Source organism: Sturnira hondurensis, unplaced genomic scaffold (assembly GCF_014824575.4).
Source record: "Sturnira hondurensis isolate 20B ecotype Veracruz unplaced genomic scaffold, ASM1482457v3 Scaffold0008380, whole genome shotgun sequence".
Classification (NCBI taxonomy): domain Eukaryota; kingdom Metazoa; phylum Chordata; class Mammalia; order Chiroptera; family Phyllostomidae; genus Sturnira; species Sturnira hondurensis.
Window position 1 is genome coordinate 2004633 of NW_028081011.1, and position 11152 is coordinate 2015784.

Consider the following 11152-nt stretch of genomic DNA (forward strand, 5'->3'; position numbering starts at 1 on the left):
CTGCCTCCACTTCCTCACCTCCAAACTGTTTAGGTCCTAATTCCAGCTGTGCCACTTACTATAGGCTGCCTTATAGGGAGTAATTAGCCTCCATGTGCCTCAGTTTGCACCTGTGTAAGTAAAATGGGGGTAATGTTAGCATTACTACTTCTATTTAAAAAAAGCATAATAGAACCTACCTGTTATGTGTGGGTTAATAAAATTGATGAGGGAAGTCAAGAGACAGAAGAAAAATCTAGTTTTAAGTTATAGTTACTAAGCTTAGTAATTAATGCATGTAAAAAGCTATTGTTTCAGGAACTGAAGGTCTGACCCACCCTGACTCCTGGAGGCCATAAGCAACTCAACCTTTGTGTCCAGGAGGTCTGCAAGCAATCCAGATGGTATCTGAGCTACTGTGCTCCAGGGAGAGACAGAGAGAGGTCAAGAGTCACTGGTCCACACGGTCAACAGATGAAAGAATTCTGGGAAAAATGCAATAAAAGCTTGCATTGACTGCAGCTCTTACCTGATTAACCTTTTCCCTGAATTTCGAAACTACCAACTTTTCCCCTGAATTCCAAACCTCTTACCTACACTTTTCTTCTTGTAAAAAGTTTTGGTTTGAAATGAAATGTAACACAGTCTTTTCGAGTACATAACCCACCATCTTCTCAGATCACCAGCCATCTGAATAAAGCACCCATAAAGAGTCAATCCCTGTCTCTATGTACTGGTTCTGGTGGTGATAAGCAGCATAAACACTGACTTTTCTGGTTTCAAAATTACATGCAAGGCATTCTGAGCAGGGAGGAGATAAATGCTCAGTAAGTGTTGGCTCTTGGTACAAACTTTTTCCCTAGAGCTTCTAACCCTATCAAACCACAAAAACTTCTATCAAGGTTATCAACAGTGTCTATCTTGCCAAATCCATTAGTCACTTCTCTCTGTGCTCAAACGACGGAGTCTCTTAACCTGCATTTAACCCAGCTGAGCATTCCTCCTTCCCCAGCCCTCTCCACTTTCAGAACTACCACCCCCACACATACTATCCAGGCTTCCCTCCCACCTCTCAGACTGTTCCTGCTGTCTTCTTTGCAGGAGGCTCTCTCTTCACATAAGAATGCCTTTGGGCATAGCTATTTTCCTTCTCTATATTCTCACACTAGGACAGGGCTTCTCAACCTCAGCAGCACTGACATTGGGGCCAGATAATCCTCTGTTGTGAGGGCTGACCTGTGCGTCCCTGGCCTCCATCCAGTGGTTGCCAGCAGCAAACCTCCCCCAATCCATCTATAACAACCAAAAAAGTTTCCAGATGTTGCCAAATGTCCTCCGGAGGATGAGATATCAAAAAACCATTCACAGGATTACCACCACCATCACCATCAATTGCCACTTTCTTTTCTTTTTATTTTGAACTCTGGAGTTAGTTACTGTACTACAGTTTGGGGAGTTAAGGGTTTTGTTTTTTTGTTTACTTTTTTGTTTGCTTCTTTTTCTTCTTTTTAAAAATCTTTTTTGCTTTATGTTAGGACGCTCTGACCCAATATTTGACATGAACACAAAGTGCTGGATGCTCCCATCGATTTCCACCAAATGGGATGGGGAAGCTATAACAGTTCTTGGTAACATCCTTTATAATAATGGTTTGACTTTTTTATTTCGAGAAGATCTTTTTTCCCAATGTATGCTTTTTTCTTTTTTGTCTAGTTTCCTTATCATTTGCTGTAGGTGACCTATTATGCAGACTATGTTATAAGTCTGTTTCAACTGGTAAACCGAAAATTATTGCTTAATTTTAAAAATGCTAGCTGAGAACCACCATTCTAAAATCTAGTGTCTAGGTGATTCATCTCGCCCTGGTATACAAATGACTCCCAAACTACACCCCGGCACGACCTCCTCACTGAGCTCCAGACTCTACTTGGATGTCTAATTGGCATCTCAAGTATAACATAACCAGTAGAGGACTTTTAATTCATACATGCCTACACCTCCATACATGTTTATCTTTTAGTCTTCTCAGTCTCAATAAACAGCACCATTATTCACCTAGTTACACAAGTCCCTAATTCCTGTGTCACTCTGCCCCTCACATCCAATCTAGTAGCTCTATGACCTAGATATATTCCAAATCCATCTACTTCTTTCCATCTCAAGAGCAAACATTCTAGACCTAGATATTATCATCTCTCCTGATGGTGTAATTCTTGCCAACTGGACTTCTTGCTTTTTCCCTATAGTCTAATCTTCACATGTCAGTAAGGGTGATATTTTCAAAATATAAATTTCTCTGTCTTCACCTTACTTGTCATTATCTGACATTATCACTCATTTGTTTGCTGGCTTTCTCATCAGTCTCCTCCCACTGGAATGTATGGCTCGTTAGAACAGGGACCTTGCCCTTCTTGTCCACTGCTGTAGGGTCACACAGTACCCAGGATTCCTGCTACAAAGCAGTGCCAGGAAGCAGGGCTTGAATGAATAAATTAGTCACCATTCCTGCCTTCACCTGTGGGGCTAGGCCTCTTGACCTGATGCCACACATACAGATGCCACACACATAGATGTCACATATAGATTCCTCCTAAAGACCTCCCTTTCCCACTCCCAGTCAGGTCCTCTGCCTCCAAAAGTCCTGTCCCCAGGCCACTTGGGAGGTGGTGAATGCAGGAGAAAGAGGGCAGACTTCAGGTCTAGCTCACAATTTCGTGAAGCCAACCTAAAAGCTGGCTCCTAACCTATCTGGCCTATTGTTCACACCCATCCTCAAGCTCCCATCTACTTTTCCTCACTACAACCTCCATCTCCTCATTCACCAAGGGAGAACCCAGATAAAAACCCAACCCCAGGGATAAACTTCTTCAGACTTCTCTCCTTCCCAAAGGCAGCACTTTCCATGGTCAGGCAAGCACCGCCCCTCCTGTGCTGGTGAAGTGCAGGAGGGATGGAAGCAGCCCCTGAACCTCGGGGCACAGCTCTGAGAGGTGACCCAGGCCCGTGAGCTCAGATCAGGGGCACTGCTAGCCTGGGTGGGTGGAGGACGGGAGCACACCCCTCCCAGCACTACTCTGAACTCCGCAAGGTTTAAGATGGTCTGGCTCCACCGTTTGCACCCTAATATTTTGATATTGTACTTTACATAAAACCATTAAGCTATTTTTGCGTTTTTGCCAAAGTATTTTTCTTAATGAATTCTTTTGAGCCAATTTAATTCTTTGGTTTGCAGGCCAGCACTCAATCCACAGAGCCACACCAGCCAGGGCTCCAATTTAATTCTTTAATTGCTTTTCTGTATTTCAGAGTTAACTAATTCCAATTTTTTCACTTTGCATTTTATTAAACCAAGATTATGTTTCCAAACATCAAGTCTTTTTTCCATGTGAATTTTACAATAAAGATTCGATTCCTCAATCAGAGTTTACCGAATATGGTTTCTGCCACTGTGAGTTTCATTTGTACCCATTATTTCTATCAAGTCTTATTTTCCTGGCGACCTGTTCAAAACGGTGGAGTCAAAATGGCAAGTTTAAGATATTCCCCTCTGGACTCTTTCAGCACAGCACAGCTCTTCTTAAGAGACTTTCAGGGTGCTTGGTGTTCTTGAGGAATTAATGAACATGTAGGTGGGAAGGGAGGTCTGAGGGAGCACCTTCTGAGGGTCTGGTTTGAGGTGATGAGAGAGATTGAACTTCCTATTAATTGGGCCTTCTGGGAAAGCCACACAGCTTTTTAGGTGGCAAGCAAAGCCCCCTCTTTCAGGGGAACAGTGTGCCAGCACAGGCCTTGTCCCTACACACTGACACCCCCAGTAGGAGGGCTCTTTACCCCCCCGACCTGCCCTGTGATGGCCTGAACTGTAAACCAGGGGGTTTGTATGTAGCTCTCTCTCCCAGTCAGCCCAGAGCTGCCCTGCAGCTGGGCTGGCGAGCTCAGCTCAATTGCGAGCATATGTCTATAATTGAGGAAAGCAGACAATTGGGAATAGGTTGCATAGCCTGAGGCTACAGGGGAAACTGGCGGGACCTAGCCTTTCTCCTGCCTCCCTGAGCCTGATCAACGCCTGGGGCCTTCCATTCTGACTGATGGCATCTCTGTCAGAGACTGGGCCTACCCCAGGGTTCTCACAGCAGTTCCAGGACACTGAGAGCTTGGTCTAACGCTCATCCCCATCAGTACGGGAGGGCCCAATTGGTGGGCATTTGCTTCTGGTGGAAAAAAAGCATCACTTAATGCTCCTCAAGAAGCCAGACCATGAACTTTACTTTGGGCTCCTGACTCAGGCTGAGTGGGGACCAGAGAACTATACCAGAGGACTGGGGAACCAAATCCTTTTGACTTTAAGCAGGTATGGGCCACAAATAAAAGTTAAAGCTATTTACCTACACATATGAGTCAAGGTCCACAGCCAACCCCACTACCTACTGGTTCTCTATGGAAAACCAAGGCTGTGCCAGTGTGACCAAGGCTTAAATACACTGACCGGTGTCAATGCCCTCACTTACAAACTGAGGCAGTAATATGCACTGAAAAGGTTGCAGGAATGTTACAGCCTTGAGATAACTGATATGAACTGCCCAGCACCTGGGCCTGGCATACAGCAGGAGCTGAAGAAACAAAAGTTCCTTTATTCCTACACTCTCTCTCTTTTCAACTCACCGAGGAGCCTGTGATGGCTACAACTCCAAGAGACAGAAAGCACCATTCAAAGAATCTCAAGCCACAGTGGAATCCGGCCAAGTTTGTAAGTAATGAAGGGCAGGGGGTGTTGCCTGAGGATCTTTCCTTGATTCCAGCCTGACACTTTCTTGCGGCCTGAACCTTGAAAACTAGAGGTCGTGGTCCCAGGCCACAGCACCCCAGAGCTTCAGAGGCTGCAGAAATGATTCTGAAAACTCTCAGTTCAATAGGCCCTATTGTTAGTGATTGCCAGTATCTGTATTTCAGAAGGAGCAGGCCTGTGCCTGATGCCTAGACTCAGCTGCTCATATCCCTGTCCCTTGTCTCCTATCTTGCCTTTGCTTCTAGACCACCAGACCTAGGGCCTCTGCACCCATGAGGTACCTACTCATCCTGTGAGGTTGACAGGCCTACCCATGCAGTGAGTCAGCAACAGGAGATAAGAGCTGCTGGACTACACCAGTCTCACAAAGGCTATGGCCACCGCGTCTAGTCTCAGCTCCTCCACCTCTAGCACCTACTTTTCCTTTGCCCTTTAACTGGCCTCAGGCCCCACCTTCTGCTCCTCTCACATGAGTCATGGGCCCTGACTAGACTCTGAACTCAGCTTTGCTCTCATTTCCCTGACCTCTGACTGGTCTGGAGACTGAAGGTTCTGCTCCCAACTTAGACCTGCCACTACCAGTGACTCAGCTCTCGAGAGCTCTTTGCCGGCAGCTTCCTGCTGCCTCTGCTGCTGCCAGTCCACCACCTCATAGTTGCTCTCCTGGGATGCATCTGGGAGAGCCATATCTTTCTGACTTTAAGCAGGAATGGGCCACAAATAAAAGTTGAAGCTATTTTCCCAAGTACAGTGCTATTTTGAAATATATGCCCCCCATTTTCCAATACCCTAGAGCATCTAGAGAAAAAGAGAAAACTCTCATGCAAGGTGAAACAATTAACACTTTCCTAACTCAGTTTTAGCTCCAAGCATCTGAAAGATTTAAAATATTTCACTTGAGGTTCAATTTTAGGGTTGAAGTGAAGGTAGGTTATTTTAGGTGTACCTAAAAGCAAAAATCTGATAGCTCATGACCGTGGTCAGTATACGTGGATGTGTGTGGCTCATGTATCTGTGGGGGTAGAGCAAGGTGGGTGTTGGTGTATTTGCATATTGTGTATAAAAATATACAATGAAGAACAGACAAAATAAATCTATGGTGATAGAAATCAGGAAGTAGCTATCTTGGGGGACTGATGAAAAGAAGCGTGAGGAAACTTTCTGGAATGAAAACGTTCTATAGCTTATTTGGACTGTAGGTTACAGGGTACAGACTGTCAAAACCAACCAATGGAACACTTAAGATTGGTATATGTATTGCATGCAAACTATATGGCAATAAAAAATGAAAATAAATCCCCTGCATAGATCCACGGGTTTATGTATTCAAAGATGTGAATACACAGGTGTGTATACGGATGTGCATCTGTGTGTATAGCCCCAACTGTACGTCTATGATCCTAGTATGGGGTCTGGGCATAGGAAACCATAAGGATGCAGGCACACAGGAAATACACACTACAGAACTTCAGCTTGGCCCCCACAGCCACCAGCTTGTCCTTTTCTCATCACTCCTCACTTGCCCAGCATTTCCCTAAAGCCTACAACTCTTACCCAAACCTCCTCACCCTCCTTGGGTCCCAGTGGAGCAACTTCTCTGTAATTTTCTAGTTCCTACTGGGAAGGTTAAGGTTACTAGTTGTGAAAGGCCCTCCTCCCTGCTGCTCTCTGGCTGTCCTTACAGGTTTCTCCCAGAGTCAGAGGGATAAACATCCTGTGACCTCATCCTCTCCTACCTAATCCTTCCTCCTCCCCCTCTCCCAATAGCCCTCTCCTTTAGACATCTCAAAGTTCACCCCCTCCATTAGCATCCTTCGTTCTTTTTCAAACATTTACAAGTCTCGGCTTTCTTGAAACAATTCATGAAACCAGAAAGAAAGCCCCAGAATAACTTGGTGTGTGCCCTCTGAAGCTTGTGCAGGCACAGAGGCTGATGCTGGGTCCCCAGCTTTAAAAGTCTGAGGCTGTTAATAAAGCAAAGTGAGGCAGCTGCATTTGAAACTGTCTGCATTCCCAGATTTTGTTAAGGCAAAAGATACATTAGTGTGTCCTACAGGCCAGATGTGGGCCAGGCAGGAGAGGCCATCTAGAAGCCATCTTAAATGGACTTTGCCCAAGAGGGGCTACCTAGAGGAACGAGGGACCAACTGCAGGTAGTGGGGAATTCAAGAAACCAGGAGCTGAGGAAGCAACCGAAAGCAGCAAGATAAGTGTAACCACTAAGTCAAGAGAACTGCAGGTAAGAGAGATCCACAAAAGCACTGCACAGAGGAGTCAACTAAATTCTCATCAAGCCCAGAAAATACTAATGCCAGATGACAAAGAGATCTTTCCTGCCCCTAGCTCTACTCTTACATTCCCCTCCATCAATACTGACGGCTCTGCCCTGGCTGGTATAGCTCTGTGGATTGTGTGCGGGCCTGTGAACCAAAGGATCTCGGTTCGATTCCCAGTCAGGGCACATGCCTGGGTTGCAGGCCAGTCCCCAGCGGGGGACACACCAGAGGCAACCATACATTGGTATTTCTCTCCCTCTCTCCTTCCCTTCTCCTCTAAAGATAAATAAAATCTTTTTTAAAAAGAATTATATGTTATAAAAAAATACTGATGGCTCTGAAGCCTCCATCTGCATGGTGTCAGGGTAGAGAGGAGATGAGAAAGCAAGATGGAGAAATACAGAAGTCAACTACCCTTCTCCAAAAGTGGAGCCTAACTAAAGCTTGAGAAGAAGAGACATTTTAACTTTGAATTAAGTTCAAAGCTTTGACTATTAATGTGATCTGGACATTTCGGCTATTGCAGTAAGTCTGTCTATCCTGGTGACCAGATATAATCCAGGGGCAAGTAAAGATTCCTAGAAAGAGCAGGGATGAAGATAAAGTTTTTATGACTGCACTAGGCTTCTTGAATACAACCCTGCATGTAGCAGTTACCCACGCAAAACAGAGCACAGCACCTGGCAGTCACTGCCTGATACAACAGCTGTCCCAGACTTTTATGAACTATCTTGGGATTTAAAGGGAAGCAGACGGGAATTGCATGTAAGGACACTTTTGCTGTTAAGTTGTCTGGGATGGCCCCAGGAAAGGACTTGGCAGGTAGTGAGGTGTTGTGGAGATGCTGACAGGCTAATGGCTTCTCTCTCTCGGCCTCAACTTTCCCTTCTACAGAGATGACTTCAGGCCTGGCTTTCTTCTGTGTTTCAATCGCACATTTCTTCTTGGAAGTAATTCCCCATTTTTTGTCCACTGATTATTTCTACATGGACAACTCACCATCACTTCCAATTTGGCCCATCTAAAATGAAACACTTTATTTTTTAAATTTATCTAGCCAACTTTCCTTCCACACAACCCCAGAATTCCCTGTTTCTGTACATACTTCTCTCAGACTAATATTCCACATCCCTTTCATTCATTTCTTAAACCCAGATAGGCATAAACTCTAGATTCTTCCCGTGAGACTGTTCCTTCTTTTGGGAACATTCTGTTCCCAAAACTTCCCAAAAGACTGTCCGCACATTCTCTCTGAATGTCATCATCATTCGGATCTTTATCGCCTCGTAAGATAACCTCCTACACAATCTCCCCGCCCCCTACATTTTTCCTGTGGAATCTTTAGCCTGCCCAGGTCAGTCTAATCTTCTTCACAGTTCTGATGGCAGCCTAAAAGCCTTTGATAAACACTTGCTTCCCAAGGAATAAAATACCAACTCAGCTAACGTTCATAGGCCCTGCACAATCTGGTTTCTCCAACCTGCTTTTTCCAGATTTATCTAAAAACATTCAACTCTCTCCCAACTCAAAGTGTCACTCTCAGCCTGGTCAGTGCTGGACAATAAAGTCGGAGAGATGAGAGACGTATCCAACCTCAAGGTGCTCAAAGTTCTCGTGGTAAGAGAGGCAAATAATTAACCAGAGAACGTGGTCAATGGCAAGATAAAGGACATTGCTCCTCCTCGTGTCCCCATTTCATCAGAAATTATCTATTCACTGTCCCCAAAGTATAGGCCTAGGCTTCCCTACCTCTGGGTTTTCCTTTGGGCTCTTTTCTTCTTTAAACATTTTCTGTAGGAGACTGTTCTGCGTAGTGTGGGCCCAGCTCCCACTCGGAGATGCACAGGACCCACGCCCACAGATAGGTTCTCCCGTGGGGAATCAGGCCTTGCAGTGTGCCTAGGCCACTTGAGTCTTGCTTTTGCTAAAACTGCCTCACCCTGAATTGAGACAGAAAGTACTTACTGTAACTTCCTAAAATCCATGCTAAAACGCCCCCAAGATGGAGTGTAACCAGTTCAACTACTTTTCCCTTTTCACTTGCAAACATCCCTCTTCTGCAATGTGATTAGTGGCACTGGCTCCTTTGTTTTCTGTAAAAGGTAACCACCTAAAGCAACCTCTGCATAGTAAATGAGGACCATCTTGTAATGTGAGCAGAAACCCAATAAAGGCCTGTCATAGTGGACGCTGCAGCTTTTTGTGCCCCCAGAGAGAAAAGGCCATGCTGTCCCTTTTCCTCCACAGGACTTGGTAGTAAGTATGAATGTCTCTCCCCCATCCACAATGTCACGGACCCCACAAGCTGGGGTCCACATCAATTTTCCACTGTTAAATGCCCAGCTCCTAGCACTCCTCCTTTGAGAATTCCAATGCCCAAGGATCTCTTCCTCCTCTGGAGTGAAATGGGTCCTTCTCTGTCTCTCACCTTAGACCTTTCATGCCTCGGAGTCCTCTCTCACATGGCACCTACTCGCACCCATGCTGGGTTAGATACACCTCCTCTCTGTTCCCACAGCACCTCACAATTCTCCTAGTGTTGCCCACATCAATTTACCTCTTTCCCACTACACGCTGAGCGTCTTGAAGGCAGAAAATGTGTGTGTCTTGTTCACAGTTGAACCCCCAGCTCCAAGATCGGGCTGGCACATCTTAGTAGCTCAATAAACGAGTGGAAGGGAGGGAGAAAATAGTCAGCCAGTCACCAGGCGGGCACTCCCTTGTCTTTAGCGCTCTCACTAACTGTCCTTTTCATTCTGCTTTCCAAATTAACCATCCTTTCCAGGCAAGCTGATCCCCCACCCTTCCCCCACCCCCAGGATTGTGCGTTCCTCTCTCAAGGCAACAAACTGCAGCATGTCTATCTGCCCCACTCGACTCAACTTTCAGAAGTGAGGGCAAGGTTTCTCTGTATGCCCAGAAAATAGCGGGGGGGTGGGGGGGTGGGTGGGTGGAGTGGGGGGGGCGGGGTGCTTGAAGCTTAAATTTAATGTGTAAATTTAAATTATAAACTCCTTTTGAGCAGAAACCATCTCTTTACTTTGTCTCAGTGAACTCTGAATAAAGCCCCTTAACCGCAGCCAGTTTCTTCGTCCCTAAAGTCGAAACAGCGCGGCCAAATTCTTTGCAGTGCTGGGCAAAGCTGAGATTTAGGGACTGGCTGACCACATCAGTTACCTAGATACCAGTTCCTTCCTAACACAAGGCTGGCACATGCTGTAAGGCTCACTGAACAGGCCTAGCACTAAGTCAGTGTTCAGGGTCAGCCATTCTCGGTGGTGGTGTCTCGGTGGTGGCACCCCGAGGAACAGTGGCTGGGCGGTATGTGTATGCAAGCAGGGGAGTGTATGGAGCGACAGACCAGAATCCCCCCATCCGCCCACCCTACCCCCGGGACCGTCAAGCTCTCTACCCCTCGCTCCTTTCCTTTCCAGGGTTTTCCAGAGCTCGGAGGCCCCTCCTACTACCGGGAGCAGGAGTAAGTCTGGCTAAGGTAGGGGGGGCTCGGATGTTGGCCGGTCTCCCAGTCAGAGCCTTTGTCTGGAGCCCCACCTGGAAAAAGGCTCCTCTAAAGCTCTTCCGGCCTAAATCTCGTCCTCTTCCACCTCTTGGGAGAGGGGCTCTCCCTCCCACTCCGACAGCGTCTCCCGGACCAGCTATACGAAACACCCGGGCTGCTAATGCCCAGCCTCACACTAACATCGGAGGAACCTAGGAGCGCCGCTGTGCCTTCCTTCCCGACAGCCGGAACTGGCCGTGACCCCGCGAGATCTGGGAGGTGGGGCGGGGCCGGAAGTTGGGCCCTCTCGCGAGGCCAGGCNGGGGGGCTCGGATGTTGGCCGGTCTCCCAGTCAGAGCCTTTGTCTGGAGCCCCACCTGGAAAAAGGCTCCTCTAAAGCTCTTCCGGCCTAAATCTCGTCCTCTTCCACCTCTTGGGAGAGGGGCTCTCCCTCCCACTCCGACAGCGTCTCCCGGACCAGCTATACGAAACACCCGGGCTGCTAATGCCCAGCCTCACACTAACATCGGAGGAACCTAAGAGCGCCGCTGTGCCTTCCTTCCCGACAGCCGGAACTGACCCCGCGAGATCTGGGAGGAGGGGCGGGGCCGG

The 11152-nt window shown here is 47.0% G+C and overlaps 1 protein-coding gene across 6 annotated transcripts in view; it reads right to left on the reverse strand.

Annotated features, from left to right (window-relative positions):
• The window catches only part of STYXL1 (serine/threonine/tyrosine interacting like 1), a 67015-nt gene extending 55939 nt beyond the window's left edge, over positions 1–11076 (reverse strand). For 2 of the 6 annotated variants that reach the window (XM_037054800.1, XM_037054795.1), the window contains exon 1: positions 10594–10732. The gene's annotated coding sequence lies outside the window, so the exon portion shown is untranslated. Of the gene's footprint in view, positions 1–8790; positions 8848–9598; positions 9701–10593; positions 10733–10917 lie in introns of those variants that run through there. The other 4 variants (XM_037054797.1, XM_037054796.1, XM_037054798.1 and 1 more) reach the window with 4 other exon arrangements.
• Between the last annotated feature and the right edge of the window lie 76 nt (positions 11077–11152).